General features: G+C 42.5%; 1 protein-coding gene across 1 annotated transcript in view; it reads left to right on the top strand.

The window, feature by feature from the left end:
- INPP5A (inositol polyphosphate-5-phosphatase A) overlaps positions 1 to 17142 on the top strand; it is a 550538-nt gene that overhangs the window by 160565 nt on the left and 372831 nt on the right. The gene's annotated exons all lie outside the window — the stretch shown is intronic.

Genomic DNA, 17142 nt, shown 5'->3' on the forward strand with positions numbered 1-17142 from the left:
ATATATATATATTACACACACATATATAATACACATTATATATATATATATATATATATATATATATATATATATATATATATATATATACATATATATATGCATGCATACATATATATATATATATATATATATATATATATACACACACATTATATATATATATGTATGTGTGTATATATATATATATATATATATATATATATACACACATACATATATATAATGTGTATGTGTATTATATATATATATATATATATACACACATACACATTATATATATGTATGTGTATATATATATATATATATATATATATATATATATATATATATATGTATACACACACAGTATATGTATTTTTGTTATTGTAAGCATATTTTTTTTTAGATTGGATATACGTTTGTTTTCATTTTCCATATCGTATATGAGCTATACTTACTAGAGCATAAAAAAAATCTTGCCAATTTTTTTTTTCTACTCTGAACATAAGGTTTCCTAAAAGTCTGACTCTTCCTATTCTGTAGCTATCACTTCTCCTTAATCAGGCCATTCGTCATTCTCATCAGACTACATTACAATGACTGGTAGTAACTATATATAAAAAAACATTAGCTACCATTTGCAGTAAGTGATGGTCACAGCTCATACCTTGCTCTCTTCCCGCACAATGAGTATTGCCCCGAGCATAACATCCCTCTATAGAAGTTGGTGAACCTCTGCAATGCCCATGTGATGTGTATATATCTCTAAATGCAGTTATCTAGATGTGATGCAGTACCATTCAGTGGCTTAAAGGGAACCTGATACCAAGTTTTTCCTTTAAGCTGCGGCCACCACCAGTGAGCTCTTATATACTGCATTCCACAATACTGTATATAAGAGCCCAGGCCGCTCTGTATAACGTAAAAATCACTTTTATAATACCTAGGGGGCGGTCCAGTCCGATGAGTGTCGCTGCTTGCCGTCGTCATTCTACCCAGCCCACTGTACATGATGTGTCCTATGTCATGCACCAAGCTGGCATTGCGGTCCAGCGCAGGCGCACTATGATCTGCCCCACTGAGGGCATAGCACACTACTGTAATGCACTGGCGCAAGGAAAGGTTAAAGACCGTCTATGCATGCACACTCCAATACTTTGATCTGCCCTCATTAGGGCAGAGAGAAGTGTGCCTGCGCAGGACTGCAATGCCGGCCTGTGTGGATGACATAGGACTCGCTGTGCACACGAGCCTCAGAAGGACCATGATCGCTGCAGAGAGGAGGTGCCGGACTGAGAGCAGCAATGCCAATCTGACCAGACTGCCCCCTAGGTGGGTATAAGTGTTTTTTATGTTCTACACAGCGGCTACCTTCTTCCGGAATCTTTGCCAAACCGGTCGGCTGTGTATTGGTTTTGCAACTTAACTACATCAACGTGAATAGAACTGCACTGCAATATTGGGGCAACCCATGAACTGGTGTAACAGTTTTTGACAGAAAGCCGCTTTGCCTTTAAAGGGGTGTGACCGAAATCCACTCCTTCTATGCCATTGGAACTCCAAATTAATAAGATTTGTTTTACAAGTGCTTGGGAATCAATACAGCACACACACTCTGTGGGGTATTGAAAGTTTCTGCTTTATTACATCATGTGACAAGGTTATATAGTACCTCAAACAAAGAAACAACTCCTCAGAACTATGCACCAATAAGAATCGCAGGGATGTGTGTAGTGTATATATGTGTATAGTCCCACTCTCGATACACCAAGAACAATATCGCAGTTCCAGGATCTAGGATGTGGGGCACCTGAAACAACGGATACAGGAGGCCTGTGGTAGCATTTCTTCTATGGTATTGCGCTCTGTGTGTCCAGAGTGTGGGAAGAGAATCGCATTGACAATGTGCGGGCAGCCCTTTGAGCACATCTTTTAGTAGTTTACGGTAGTCGTTCCATGTCACAAACGTGTCAATGACTCAATAATGAATAAAGCTACTTTAAAAGTGAGCACACTATTGTTATTCTTGTGCAATTCTGTGTTTGATTTGTCACATGACCCCCTTCCCATTGAAAAAGAAAAGTTAAATTCAATATAGTGGCTTTGCAGATGGCCGCTTTGGGGGTCACACGGCCTCAAATGTTTGGCCCCTCCCATGTACTAATATGCCACAAACTATAAGGTATATCAGCAACCACTTCCATTTTATCAGGATGTATCCATACATATGGCCCACCCTGTAGTATCCCAAACAAAGAAGTAACTATGCACCAATAAGAGCCGCAGGGGTATGTATAGAAATGTGAAATTTCCCGTCCATCAGTCTTAGCTGAGCCCTATGACCTCATTCAGTTATAAGACAAGATGGTTTCTATACAATACAAAATGGATTGCATACTCACAAGGGTTGTGCAGAATTAGGACAAAATACGATTACCTGTTGTTTTATATATAAAGGGTAAAAGCGATGAAGCCATCATACAGCAGCCAGTACTTTTAGCACCAAAAAGTGGAACATCATTGAACAAAAAAGGGTATCAGATGGCATGACACACGCATTCTGCATTTACATATGTTACATATATTTATAAATCTTCTTACAGCAGAGCAATGATACAAATAATTAGTAAAGTCTTTATAAACTGACATCTATTGTTTCTAGACCTCTACAGTAGAGAAATGTCCATGGGTTTTGTATAGAGTTGAGCGGACTGGCAATAATCCGGGTCCGGCGGATCCGCGGCGGGTTGACAAAAGTCCGGATCCGATCTGGAATCCGGCCCCATATATGTCAATGGGGAGCGGAATCCTGGATGACAGACAGGGAGAGAGAAAAAAAAAACAAAAACTGATCCGGATCGTGGACCCGGAATCCCGCGTCCGGGTCGGACTCGGATCTGCCGCTCAAACCGCGCGTGTTTTGCCGGTCCGGGTCCGCTCAACACTAGTTTTGTATCATCACATATGTTAATTGAAATGATTTTCCTACTATAGAAACTGTAATTTTTGTTTGGCCTGGAGCTATATCTGTTCATCAGAAATTAGAACTTTTAAATGTTGTAATTGCTCGAGAAGACACAATAGCAACAGCGAAGTGTGTGGGCTCCACAGTGCAATGCATACCCAAATAACCAAATCGTTTCCAGGTTCCCTTGGAGACAAACTATAAATTATCCCGTCTGTCGCCGGTTCCAGGTCATTGTGACACACTGTGCTAAACCTGTATTACAGTAGACTTGATATAACATTCCGTGTGCGCCTTTTAGTCGTTCACATCCCCCTAACTGTCCATGTAGGGGTAAATAGTTACTTTAATGTGTTGGGGTTTTTTTGTCTCGTGTTTTTTTTTTTTTACGCACATTAAGCCCTTGGCAAAATATTTTGTTGCGATAATTCTTCCATTCATTCTTTCCAAGGGAAGCTGTAATGAAAGAATTCTTTGTTTGCAGTTAAATAAAATGTTTGCTGTGTGAAGTCTTGTAAGGGAGCAATAAAACGAACCCGAAAATGCCAAAAAGTCACTGGAAAATAGTTTCAGCAACTTTAGGCTTTTATCATCGTATATAGAGCAAACCACAGATCAACCACAAACCGCAACGTTTTTGTTTTTTTTCCATCGTGACTGAAGATTCTTGTTTTTTCCACAACCTGTTTTGTGACACTGCTGTTTGCAGATCTTTTTGATCAGTATCAATAATTGGAATTGAAGCCGCTATAAAGGCTTTTTGCTTGTGCCAATTCCCTGATTCGGAATACCCTCACAGTAGAAGACCTATCCACTTCTCAGAAACTTCATTAAGGCAAAACAAGACCAAAATATCAAAGCTTTTCTGAAATATGTATAATTAGAAAAATAAAAATTGAATTCTGTTTATTGATATCTGACTCTTCAACAATGGGAGAGTAAAGTCGGGCTCTCTGCTGTATCACTATTTTAACAGTTTTGTTAGCCTTCCTAAATTTGAGCTAGAAGATACCATTGTGTTACTGTATACGGGGAGATTGGGAATGTGCAGGATAGAAACATAAGGGAGAGCCCCCACTTCATGCTGTGTGGTATAAAAAATGGAAATGTACAGTGGACTCTTGTGTTTATAGTATAATATACCCCTTATTCCTTTATAATATAATGAATCCCACATTTCCTTCTATAAAATAGTATAATGCAAACCAAAGTTCTCCATATAGTATAATGGGCCCACACTGCCTTCCATATTGAATAATGCACCCCATAGCCCTCCATAGATCATGTTGCACCCCCATAATTATCTATCTATATATATATATAAAAATATATATATATATATATTTATTTATATAATATATATATATATATATATATATATATATATTTATATAATATATATATATTTATATAATATATATATATTTATATAATATATATATATTTATATATTTATATAATATATATATATATATATATATATATATATATATATATATATATAATATATATAATATAAAACGCACCCCATAGTCCTCTCTTTAGTACCCATAATAGTCCTCCATATATTGTAATGCACTCCATAGTACTCCATATAGTATAATGCACACTCCATAGTCCTCCAACTAGTATAATGCACCCACATGGTCATTCCCATAATTGTCATGGTGTGTCATGATTGAGACAGTACTGTGGTGTCCGGCTGTAGGTGGTCAGAGTTTGGCCCCACAACCTGCTCACTGACATTCTATTCTTCCTGCTGTGGTGTAAATGGTATCCTATGTATATTCTCTGCTTGGGGTCAATCCCTTTCCTTTTAGGACCCTGCAGATATAATCACCTTTAGGGCTTGTGCGCACGTTGCGTCATGTCACTGCAGAAATTTCTGCAGTGATTTGACAGCTCTTGTGCGATTCAAATCGCTGCAGAAACACTGCGTCATGGATGCAGTTTTTCTGCAGAAAAAATGCCGATTTCATGCACTTGGGATGCTGCCTCGCCCTTAGAGTGGGAGCTGCATCCAAAGCGCACGGAATAATTGACATGCTGCATTTTTAAGCACCGTGATTGTCAAATTTTTGACACTCAAATCGCTGCGTTCAAAAAAGCAACGTGCGCACGGATTATGCACAATCTACATAGATTGTGCTAGGGAAGCAGGACGCATTCGCTTACGCTACAGTGCTAAACGCTGTGTACATGCATGAAATTACGCAGCGTGCGCACGAGCCCTTAAGATGTTAATCATCATCACTTCAACTTGTGTCCTTAAATACTCACATTTCCCCTTAGGGGTGCTTCACACATAGCGCGATCGCTACCGAAATCGCTGCTACGTCTCGGTTTTGGTGACGCAACAGTGACCTCATTAGCGATCTCGCTGTGTGTGACACTGAGCAGCGATCTGGCCCCTGCTGTGAGATCGCTGCTCGTTACACACGTTCATTTTCTTCAAAGGCGCTCTCCCGCTGTGAGACACAGATCGCTGTGTGTGACAGCGACGAAATGAAGCAAGCAGGGAGCAGGAGCCGGCGTCTGGCAGTTGCGGAAATCTGTAACCAAGATAAACATCGGGTAACCAAGGGAAGCCCTTTCCCTGGTTACCCGATATTTACCTTCGTTACCAGCCTCCGCTGCTCTCGCTGCCAGTGCCGGCTCCCTGCTCTCTGCACATGTAGCTGCAGGACACATCGGGTTAATTAACCCGATGTGTACTGTATCTAGGAGAGCAAGGAGCCAGCGCTAAGCAGTGTGCGCGGCTCCCTGCTCTCTGCACATGTAGCGACGTTTTGATCGCTGTTGCGTCGCTGTGTTTGACAGCTAAGCAGCGATCATAACAGCGACTTACAAGGTCGCTGTTACGTCACAGAAAATGGTGATGTAACAGCGGCGTCGCTATGTGTGAACCCACCCTTAGTATTTGCTGGTGATAGTTCTATTCTTATACAGGCCTTGGAAGCAAGCAGCCGGCTTGCATTCATCTGAAGAAACATTGTTGTTTGTTGCTGTTCCTCTCTGAGTCTTCTTGAGGATAAGTTATATGTTCACTTCCCCCTATTTTGCTCCGTGTCTTATTTAGATCTTAGTAGGGTTGACTTCGCGCTCATCCCATCTGTTCCTTACCTAGGGCCCAGTTGATTGTCCGCCAGGGCCAGGTATCCTGTACGGTGCCTAGGTGCGTAACCTATCTTGAGTGTTCAGAAGAGCCAGGGCTAAACTGTCTGATAATAATAATAAATAGTGGGTCAAATAGGGTCAAAGAGTGTTACGCAGGGAGTTCACCCGTACCACATGTCAATATTCAAGGTGTTTATATCTCTGTTGTTGTTACTGCTCGGGCTACACCGGAACGCTATCTAATTCCCCCCCCCTCCCCCCTCCCCCCTCCCACCTCCTCCTCCCTGGTTGCCTCTTTGCAACCATCCATGGTTCCCCCACCTCTCTACCTATCTCTCTCCTCCCCTTTTTTATCTTCCTTTCTTACTCTCTGGTTCTGGTTGTTTGGAACCCTCGTTTTGAGGATTAAAGAGTAAATTGGTAGGTTGACTCTATACATATTGGGTATTGATTTAACCTAAAAAAGTTGCAACATGCATCAGACATGATTGTTGGTGGTTTGATAGGAAATATGAATCATAATTAAAGGTGATACTACCACGTGTTACAGCGATATTCTCTTTGTGTATTATTGCCAATGATACCTGAATTTCTTCTTTTTGTAATGTAACTTCCTACAATAAAAATTGTTTGATTTATAAAAAGAAGAGCCAGGGCTAGCGGAAGGTTTGGTCAGGGGTCACAATCTCCCCCATTCCTAGACACAGATTCTCTCTTTCCTGTCACCGTATGCGTTTTCCCCATACCTAGCATGACAAGGGAGGCCAGAAATGGCAACTGACGTTAGTCATGACACATCCTCCTGTGGCTCATTGTGCATAATGTGGCGAGATACTTCTATTAAGCTAGGAAAGGCAACTGCTTAACCTTTTTTTTTTTTTTTGCTGATTACACCTTTACAAGTTGCTATGATGCCTTTAAAATGTAATCGCAACCTGTGAATATTCCATTTTTTCACTTTACACCCACAAACTGAAATTAATTTGTGATACACAAACACAAAGTAGCAAGTATTTGTGAAGAGTAAAGGAAGTGATGCATATTTTTCTAAATATTTTAGAAATATAAATCTGAAAATTGTGACGTGCTTTTTTATTCAGCTCCATGTAGCCGTCAATAAAATCCTGAGTGACCATTTACCTCCAGAATGTCACCTAATTAGTAAATTGGGGTGTTTGGGGCGGCCTGCGCCGGGCCGTGTTTGGGGCGGCTTGCGCCGGGCCGTGTTTGGGGCGGCCTACGCCGGGCCGTGTTTGGGGCGGCCTGCGCCGGGCCGTGTTTGGGGCGGCCTGCGCCGGGCCGTGTTTGGGGCGGCCTGCGCCGGGCCGTGTTTGGGGCGGCCTGCGCCGGGCCGTGTTTGGGGCGGTGTGCTCCATGCTCAGAAGTTATCAGAATGGTGGTGCAACCTGGGAGCCAGCCTTTATACAGTCCGGGTCACACGGTGCACCAGCTAATCACAGCCATGCCAATAATTGGCATGGTTGGGATGGATCCGGAAGTGCACACAGTCAAAAAGCTTCTTGAATAGCGGTGCGGCAGCCTCTCAGCAAGCTTTATTCGGCTGACGAACTCGAAGAGTAACAAGGACTTTTGTTTAGAACTCCATGTTCGGACTTGGGCACCGGACAGGTACCAACCCTGAACAGTACCGTTTGGGTTCGCTCACCCCTGCTGATAAATAACAGTATTTAGTTTGATGTATAATTCTGGAAGATCAAATTTGAATTTTACCAGATTTGGATTTTAACTACTACTCTCTGGATGCATTTGTGAATTAATATACCATGTTTAAGTTTTTGGGATTTTTTTTATTTTTTCTTCTCTAAAAAAGGAATTCACTTCTTCCATTCAACTGTATGGAGGCTTGTGTTAGCAATACGGTAAAGCTTGTCACATCCTCCCAGTTATGAGCATAAGACTCCTTTTTACATTCAGATGCTGTATGATATTGCATTCCATCCTCCATAGTTTGTATCTAACGGGAACATTTTACTTTATTTTGCGCTCACATTTGTAAAGTAAAAGGAAGGAGAATGTCTGATTTGCTAATGACATTTCTGCCAAATACCTTTTTATGTTCTTGATGACAGCCAGATTATCAACCGGAGAATAAAACGATTGGCCGTTGAAGATGCAACGTGTCAGATCATTCTCTTCCCTGACTTCAGCGGAGTCAAGGGGCACTCAAATTTACGCTTTTGGCCTTTTCCGCCAATGTTTGCAAATTCAGATGACTTTAGTCTAGTGTGTACAGTTAAATGTAATCTGTCCAGGACTTCTAAACTATCTCAGTAGGCTCCTTGGGACTCGTTTGATGCACTGTGCGCAAACAAGTGTTTGGTTCTTAGGATGTTCATAAAAATAAACTATGAACAGCTGGCTTGGTAGATAAGAATTTCCATATGTCTTGTGGCTTCTATAGAAACTCATCTGTAAGTTAAAGTGCCTTAAGAAAAAGGAACAGAAACCCAGTATGGCTTTTACTGCAGTTCCTCAACTTTTTTGACAATTGTCTACAAAGACAATTCCAGACATACCTTTAGCTGGTCACTGCCTTCCTAATTCACTGATAAATCAATATGCAAGTAAGGGTACCGCCTCACTGAACGACGTACCAGCGATTTCGACCACAACGTGACCTGGTCAGGATCGCTGTGCATCGCTACATGGTCGCTGGTGAGCTGTCAATCAGGCAGATCTAACCAGTGACCAGCCAGCAGCGACTCATGGAAACGATGCTGCGCTTGGTAACCAAGGTAAATATTGGGTAGCTAAGCAAAATGCTTTGCTTGGTTACCCGATATTTACCCTTGTTACCAGCGCACATCGCTTAGCGCTGGCTCACTGCACTCGTAGCCAGGGTACACATCGGGTTACTAAGCAAAGTGCTTCGCTTAATTACCCGATGTGTACTCTGGCTACGTGTGCAGGGAGCCAGCACTGGCAGCCTGAGAGCGGCATACACTAGTAACCAAGGTAAATATCAGGTAAGCAAGCAAAGAGTTTCACTTGGTTACCCAATGTGTGCCTCGGCTACGTGTGCTGGGAACCAGCTTCTAGAAGCTGCAGACGCTAGTAACCAAGGTAAATATCAGGTAACCAAGCAAAGCCTTTGCTTGGTTACCCGATGTGTACCTTGGTTACCAACGTCCGCAGAAGCCGGCTCCCTGCACATTCAGATCGTTGCTCTCTCACTGTCAAACACGCCGATGTGTGCTTCACAGCGGGAGAGCAACAAGCAAAAAATGAACCAGAGCAGTGTGTAACGGTCAGCGATTTCACAGCAGGGGCCAGGTTTCTGCTTAGTGTCACACACAGCGAGATCGCTGATAAGGTCACTGGTGCGTCACAAAACCTGTGACTCAGCAGCGATCTCGCTAGTGATCTCACTATGTGAGAAGTACCCCTAAGGCTGACGTGCTTAACTGACAGTTCCTTTGCTGTGTGAAACTGGCCGTCAAGCTGGAGAAGGTGGCACCGGGCCCGGAATAGACCCAGAGAGACAATAGGCTTAGGAAGGGTTTCTTTCTTTTAACGTCCTTCAACTCGATCTTGAGCCATGGCGACTTTGATGGATGAACGCTCTGTAGGAGGATCGATCTAGTGCATCCAAGATAGGTCTACCAGGATCATCTTCTCTATTATCTTGATAGTATCTAGCCATTGGGTTGCTGGTCTTCCTTTTTGCCTTGCTCCTTCTATTTTTCCCAACCTTGATGTCCTTCTCCAGTGAATGTGCTCTTCGTATGATGTGTCCAAAGTAGGCAATTCATAGCTTGGTAATTCTTCCTTCGAGTGCAATGTCTGGCTTGATTTTGTTCCAAAATTGATTTTTGTTGTTCCTCCTTTTTCAGTACCACATATCAACGGCGTTTTTTTATTCTTTTTCTGTCTTGTTTAGGAAGTGCTTCATCATGCCCAAAGCACTTCAGATTCAATTTTCATACTGGTGCTTCATTGTCAGGTCTTCCATCCTGGTGATGGAGGAACTGACATTGCAGCTAAAATGCTTGGCTGGAATTCTTTGCTTGAGCTACATACACACACAAATAGTTTGAGGGTGAAATGAGGCTGACTGCCTTTTATCATGAGCTAAGTACATGTAACGGCAACTCATGCAGCAGTCTGGTTAGCGTATTTAGCTGCACATGGACCTGCAAACATGAGCCCTCTTAAAGTTTCTGTCGATATCATGCAATGTGATGCGCCTACAATTCCTCTGCATTGTTACGTTACCCATAGGAGAGGAAGTTAGTGCATTGCTGCCTTGCAGATTTTATTAGCCGTCCTGTTCACGTGGTTATAGATAATCACATGACATCTCTTCTATCTTAGCCTCATTAGATAGACAACCTGGGTGTGCTTTTTCTAAGCTCGGCCACTCATAGGATCATCAGTTCTCTGTAAGTTACCCCTTCCCTAAGTTAGCCACGCCTCCTGACAAAGCCCAGTGCGGTGAAACACGCGTCGAGGCTACTTCCTGATCCTGTTGTGTGCAATTTACCAACGACTGTGGCTCAAGGTATGGTTATGGCTGCTTGTTTGATAATCTTATTACAACACTGATTTATATACAAGTGCTCAACGTCTTACTTGGCCCATTGGGTCATTGTAACTTATTTAAATATGGATTCTTATCATAGCTGTATCTTTGAGTGGTTTCTACTTTGTATAAACAGCTTTCTCAACCTTTTAAGCCTTTATAAATCATTGCATCTAGATAGATCACACACTGTATGTTTTTTTTCAAAAATAATCTTTTGGGTCTAATTGTATCCACACAATTGAATATCAGTGTCCGGTGTAGAGTCTGGATCCCCGTATCTGTCTACCAGAAACTTGCAGTCCGCTCTCCATATCTGTATTGTCTTTAGAATTTTTTTTTTCTTAATAAAATTACTTCTCATTTATATCCTTGCATTTTAGTGGTTTATTGATATGTTTACACAGGTTGATTTATCAGACTAACATATTTTTTAGTTTGGAATGTATATTTTATAGATGGGGAAGGGGGAGAGTGTTCATTTGCGAAAAATCCCTATTCCGATCACTGATGCTGTCAAAGAGGGGTGGGTGAATATTAATTTTCCATTAACTAGCCGGCATGTGACTATAAACTTCTGGGGCGTACAGCAACACAACTGGACAACGTACACCAATAAACTTTACATATCCTGAAAGGGAGGACGATGCCTTACTTAAGGATATTATTGGTATGGTAAGCAAAAATGAACTGCAAATCAGGCTCATTTTTGGAGTAGGGCTCATTTTTGGAGTAGGGCTCATTTTTGGAATAGGGCTCATTTTTGGAGTAGGGCTCATTTTTGGAGTAGGGCTCATTTTTGGAGTAGGGCTCATTTTTGGAGTAGGGCTCATTTTTGGAGTAGGGCTCATTTTTGGAGTAGGGCTCATTTTTGGAGTAGGGCTCATTTTTGGAGTAGGGCTCTTTTTTGGAGTAGGGCTCTTTTTTGGAGTAGTTAAGGGGTAGTCTGTCTCCCCCTGGGACCTTTTTCTCTCTGTCTCATCTAATTAAATTTTAACTATGTATGTCTAACTACTAACTGTCATCACATGTGATTTTTGATATTTGCACTTTTTGTAATAATAAAAACTGTATACTTTTTCACAACTGTGGTACAGTAGTTTTACTTAAAAAAAAAAAAAAAAACATGATTAATACCCCTTCTTGTTCACAAGTTTTTGTATGTATTCTATGGGGTCCATGTATATTACAACAAATATGAGGTCCGCTCTACTTGGTCTCTGGTTTTCTAAAACAAACAGCTTAGTTTCACTTTACCTGAGAACGGGTGGAGAGACCAGACAAAGTGGACACACAGTGACCACCTCCCTGTGGAAGCTCTGTTAGGCAGAGCAGAGGAACAACCAGGTCCAGACCGGTTCATACACCTTTTCCTTACCTTGGACCGGGCGTATGGATGGCTGAGGGTCCCTAAGCTGAGACAGCGGATGTCGCCAGTTAGGAGGTTCCCAGTCCATAAGCCGACAGAGACTTGGAATAGGAGAGGTGACCAGCCGGGAAGGAGTTGAGAACCTGGGACCGGTAGCCGTGGGGCTTGGTGGAGAAGAGGGTTACAGAAGGGAGGATTTCATTGCCTCCTTTGAACCAGCGCAGCTTCGGGTGGCAGCGTAGCAGGTCCCAAGAGCTCCAGAGATTAGTAGGGGACCACCACACGAGCGCACAAAAAGGAGAAAGCCCACAGGCTGCCCTACCAGACTTTGACCAGTGCCCTGCCTGGGAACGACCGGAATCATTGCAGTAAAGACCAGCATCCTGGATGCGACATAAAGACCTGTGAGTAAAGAAATGTAAAACCCGCAACCCAGTGACTCTGACTCGGTCGTCGCCTTGGTACCTGGCGATTCCCCATTCTCCCTCCCGGGGGGACGCTCCACCTGTGGGGAGCGATATCATCCCGGCTGCACCCCAACATTTTCACCGGCGAGGTACCCTGCAGTGGCGGCCTTATCCCTGGCCGCATTCCACAGGTGGCGTAGTCGACATCATCCGTTCCACTCCTGGAGGAGGGAAGGTCGGAGGAAGGGTCCACAGCGGAGGAGGCCGGGACCCCAGTCACCACTGTAACCGGTGACAACCTCTCCAGGTACAATCCTTGCTTGCCCCTTTTACTGTGCACCATGGGACAACGGAACCTGGTCAGGCCACGACCTCTGTAAACCACTGGCCTGGCAATCGATATACCAGGTTAGGATTGAAGCTCCTATCCTGGGATCCATGGGGTGTCACACTTTTATTTTTGGAGTAGGGCTTATTTTTTGAGTAGGGCTTATTTTTTTTTTATAGTATGGTACACAACTAGGTCTTATTTTTGAAGCATGCCAACCATTTGATTTGATAACCCTTTTAGGAATTTGAGCTAGGTTTACAAGTCCACTACACATGTAATGTTTTCCATACAGATACATCGTACAGTAATTTAATCGCTAGAAGTAAGACTGGCACAAACTTTTTTTTATTTATGTAGGTTTAAGTGTAGAGTGGTTTAATACTAGAGTTGGACTGTCCTGATGGTCACACCTTGTCAGGGTGGGATGGCTTATACGTTCTTTGATCAAACAGTGTTAATCAATTGCCCTATGTTATTTAGATGTACTACTATTTATTATAGGGTATTTTGTGTTTTTATCTGGCATTTTGTTTGTTTTTACTTTTATTTATGTAGCTGTAAGTGTATAGTCGTTGTCAGTGGGGCATGATGGGGTTAACTGGGCTTGTATGAAATTGACGTCTTTAGGATTAGAATTGCTTGGAGCCTATTAATCTTTCCTAACCACTATCCCATGGAAGCCCTCTTCAGGCTGTGGTGTGAGAGCAGAGTTGTGCCAACATCTGTTTGTTCTCTGCTGACTGACGGTTTTACAAATGGCAAACATGGGTGTTTTCTGTACACTCAGATGTACTGCAGCTTTCTCTAACGTTCGGATTCACTTTACGCAGACCAAGGAAGGCATACAGACGCAGTCCACACTGACATGTTAAGAAAACCATTTTGATTTAAGCTAGCTTAAAGTAAATTTTTCCTTCAACCAACTGGGCATATACCATAGAACTTGTGTGTGTGTGTGGTGTGTATTTGCTTCTGCCCCTCTATGAAGCAGCCGTGTTTTGATTGGCCAATGTTATAGAGGGGGGAAAAAGCAAAAAGGCCACTGCTACAGCCTCGCTCAGCATATTCTGATTCCACAGTCAACGTTTTCCTTCTTGCTATTGCAGGAGTGCAGCACCTCGAGAGAGCTGAACCCCATTGTATGATATACTGTGCTGCTTATCTCCTGCATTTCTGTGTTACTGATGCTTTCCTGTATTATGGATCTCAAATGGCAAGAAGGGATAAGACAAATATGACTTGAAAATATGCTGTCAGGCTGCAGCTTTGACCTTTTCTGTAGGAGTTTGCTTTTTCCCTCTCTAGAACACAGCTCTGTTTTTGATTGGTCAACATTTGAGAGGAGAAAAGGCAAACGCCCACATAGTTTCTGTAGTATACACCTAGTTTGTTAAAGTGGAAACTTGAAGGTTGAGTGTTCTTTATGACTTGGGGGGGATGTATAATTTTGGAATGAAAGAGCACTGAAAAGATAGTGTTCCAGAATTGGTCAAGAAGTGCCAATTAGAGAAGGTACTCTATTTAAAGTGGGAAAAAATTGTGACTGCTCCCCTTTTTAAGACTAATCCTTTTTTAAAAGAACCTGGAGGTTTTTGTTTAACTTATCTGAGAGCAGGTTGATGTCGGCAAAGAGACCCTGAGTCCAACAATGTATCACTTAGATTACTGGCTGCAGCAGTTCTGGCACAATCAGAATTTTTAGATTTAGCCATGTAGCAGAACTGAGAAAGCTGCCCCTGCCCACACCAGGCTCTCTATAGAGATTGAGCATTGATGGTGAGGTGTCAATCAGAGGAGGCAGGGTGCTGAACTGCCATTCACGTGACTTTTTAGTCCAAGCAATGGTAAGTCCTGCTCCTTAAACAAACATAGCAAACAGCAAATTGGACATTGACAAAACTGGCATCCCTGAATTCTGTGTTAACCCCTGCAGCATCCTGTCTTCAGCTTACAGTTGAAACCAAAAGTTTACATTTTTTATCTATCTAAAAAGACACATCTGCAGGTTTTTCTCACGATCTGACATGAAAACAGAATAAACCTTTCCAGTTTTAGATCAATTAGGAACCAAAGTTATTTATAATTTCCAAATGCCAGAATGAGAGAAAATGTTTTAAGGGATTTTTATTGCTTCCTGCAATGTCAAAAGTTTACATACATTTCATTAGTATTTGACCCAAGTTCTGGCAAATGTTTGGTACCATTACTCTAAACTGTGTGTTTTTTTATGGTGCTTTGCTTACACCGGCCTTTTCAGCTTTGACTATAAATTTTCAATAGGATTGGGATCAGGGATTTGTGATGGCCACGCCAAAACATTGACTTTCTTATCCTTAAGCCACTTTGTAACCAGTTTGGTAGTATGTTTCGGGTCATTGTCCTTTTGGAAGACCCATTTCTGCCCAAGCTTTAAATTCCTAGTTAAGGTCTTAAGATGTTGCTTCAGTTTTGCCACATAATCTTCTTTCCTCATGATGCCATCTGTTTGTGAAAGTGCACCAGCCCCTCCTGCAGCAAAACAACCTCACAACATGATGCTGCCACCCCCGTTTTTCACAATTGGGATGGTGTTTATTAGGCTTCAAAGCTTCTCCCTTTTTCCTCCAGTTGTAACGATGGTCGTTGTGGCCAAACAATTCAATTTTCGTTTTGTCAGTCCACAGGACAGGTCTCCAAAAATGAAGGTCTTTGTTCCTGTGTGCCTTTGCAAACATTAGTCTGACTTTTTTTTATCTTTTGGAGTAATGGCTTCTTTCTGGCAGTGTCCTTTCAGCTGAAGTTAATACAGTACTCGTTTCACTGTGGATAATGACACAATCTTACCAGCTTCCGCCAGCATCTTCACAAGGTCTTTTGCTTTTGTTCTTGGGTTGCTATGCACATGTCTGACCAAAGCATGTTCTTCTCTGGAACACAGAACCCATCTCTACCTGAGTGGTATGATGGCTGGACATTCCCATCTTGTTTGTACTTGTGTATAATTGTACAGATTAATTCCTTTCTTAAGATTTCTTTCGACTTCCCATGATACTACACAAAGAAGCAGTGTGTTTCAGGTATGCATTATAATACATCCACAGATGTGTCTCTAACTCAGATGTTGCCAATAAACCTATCAGAAGTTTCCAAAGACATGACATCATCATATGAGCTGTCCCATATTGTTTAAAGGAAGAGTACTTTATGTATGATCGCTCTCTCGATCTTTCTCGATCTCTTTCTCGATCTCTTTCTCGATCTCTTTCTCGATCTCTTTCTCGATCTCTTTCTCGATCTCTTTCTCGATCTCTTTCTCGATCTCTTTCTCGATCTCTTTCTCGATCTCTTTCTCGATCTCTTTCTCGATCTCTTTCTCGATCTCTTTCTCGATCTCTTTCTCGATCTCTTTCTCGATCTCTTTCTCGATCTCTTTCTCGATCTTTCTCGATCTCTTTCTCGATCTCTTTCTCGATCTCTTTCTCGATCTCTTTCTCGATCTCTTTCTCGATCTCTTTCTCGATCTCTTTCTCGATCTCTTTCTCGATCTCTTTCTCGATCTCTTTCTCGATCTCTTTCTCGATCTCTTTCTCGATCTCTTTCTCGATCTCTTTCTCGATCTCTCTCTCGATCTCTCTCTCGATCTCTCTCTCGATCTCTCTCTCGATCTCTCTCTCGATCTCTCTCTCGATCTCTCTCTCGATCTCTCTCTCGATCTCTCTCTCGATCTCTCTCTCGATCTCTCTCTCGATCTCTCTCTCGATCTCTCTCTCGATCTCTCTCTCGATCTCTCTCTCGATCTCTCTCTCGATCTCTCTCTCGATCTCTCTCTCGATCTCTCTCTCGATCTCTCGATCTCTCGATCTCTCTCTCGATCTCTCGATCTCTCGATCTCTCTCTCGATCTCTCTCTCGATCTCTCTCTCGATCTCTCGATCTCTCGATCTCTCGATCTCTCTCGATCTCTCTCGATCTCTCTCGATCTCTCTCGATCTCTCTCTCGATCTCTCTCTCGATCTCTCTCTCGATCTCTCTCTCGATCTCTCTCTCGATCTCTCTCTCGATCTCTCTCTCGATCTCTCTCTCGATCTCTCTCTCGATCTCTCTCTCGATCTCTCGATCTCTCTCTCGATCTCTCGATCTCTCTCTCTCGATCTCTCGATCTCTCTCTCTCGATCTCTCGATCTCTCGATCTCTCGATCTCTCTCTCTCGATCTCTCTCTCTCTCTCTCTCGATCTCTCTCTCTCTCTCTCTCGATCTCTCTCTCTCTCTCTCGATCTCTCTCTCTCTCGATCTCTCTCTCTCTCTCTCTCGATCTCTCTCTCTCTCTCGATCTCTCTCTCTCTCGATCTCTCTCTCTCTCTCGATCTCTCTCTCTCTCTCTCTCTCGATCTCTCTCTCTCTCTCTCTCTCGATCTCTCTCTCTCTCTCTCTCTCGATCTCTCTCTCTCT

The sequence above is a fragment of the Anomaloglossus baeobatrachus genome, chromosome 5 (assembly GCF_048569485.1).
Source record: "Anomaloglossus baeobatrachus isolate aAnoBae1 chromosome 5, aAnoBae1.hap1, whole genome shotgun sequence".
NCBI classification, from domain to species: domain Eukaryota; kingdom Metazoa; phylum Chordata; class Amphibia; order Anura; family Aromobatidae; genus Anomaloglossus; species Anomaloglossus baeobatrachus.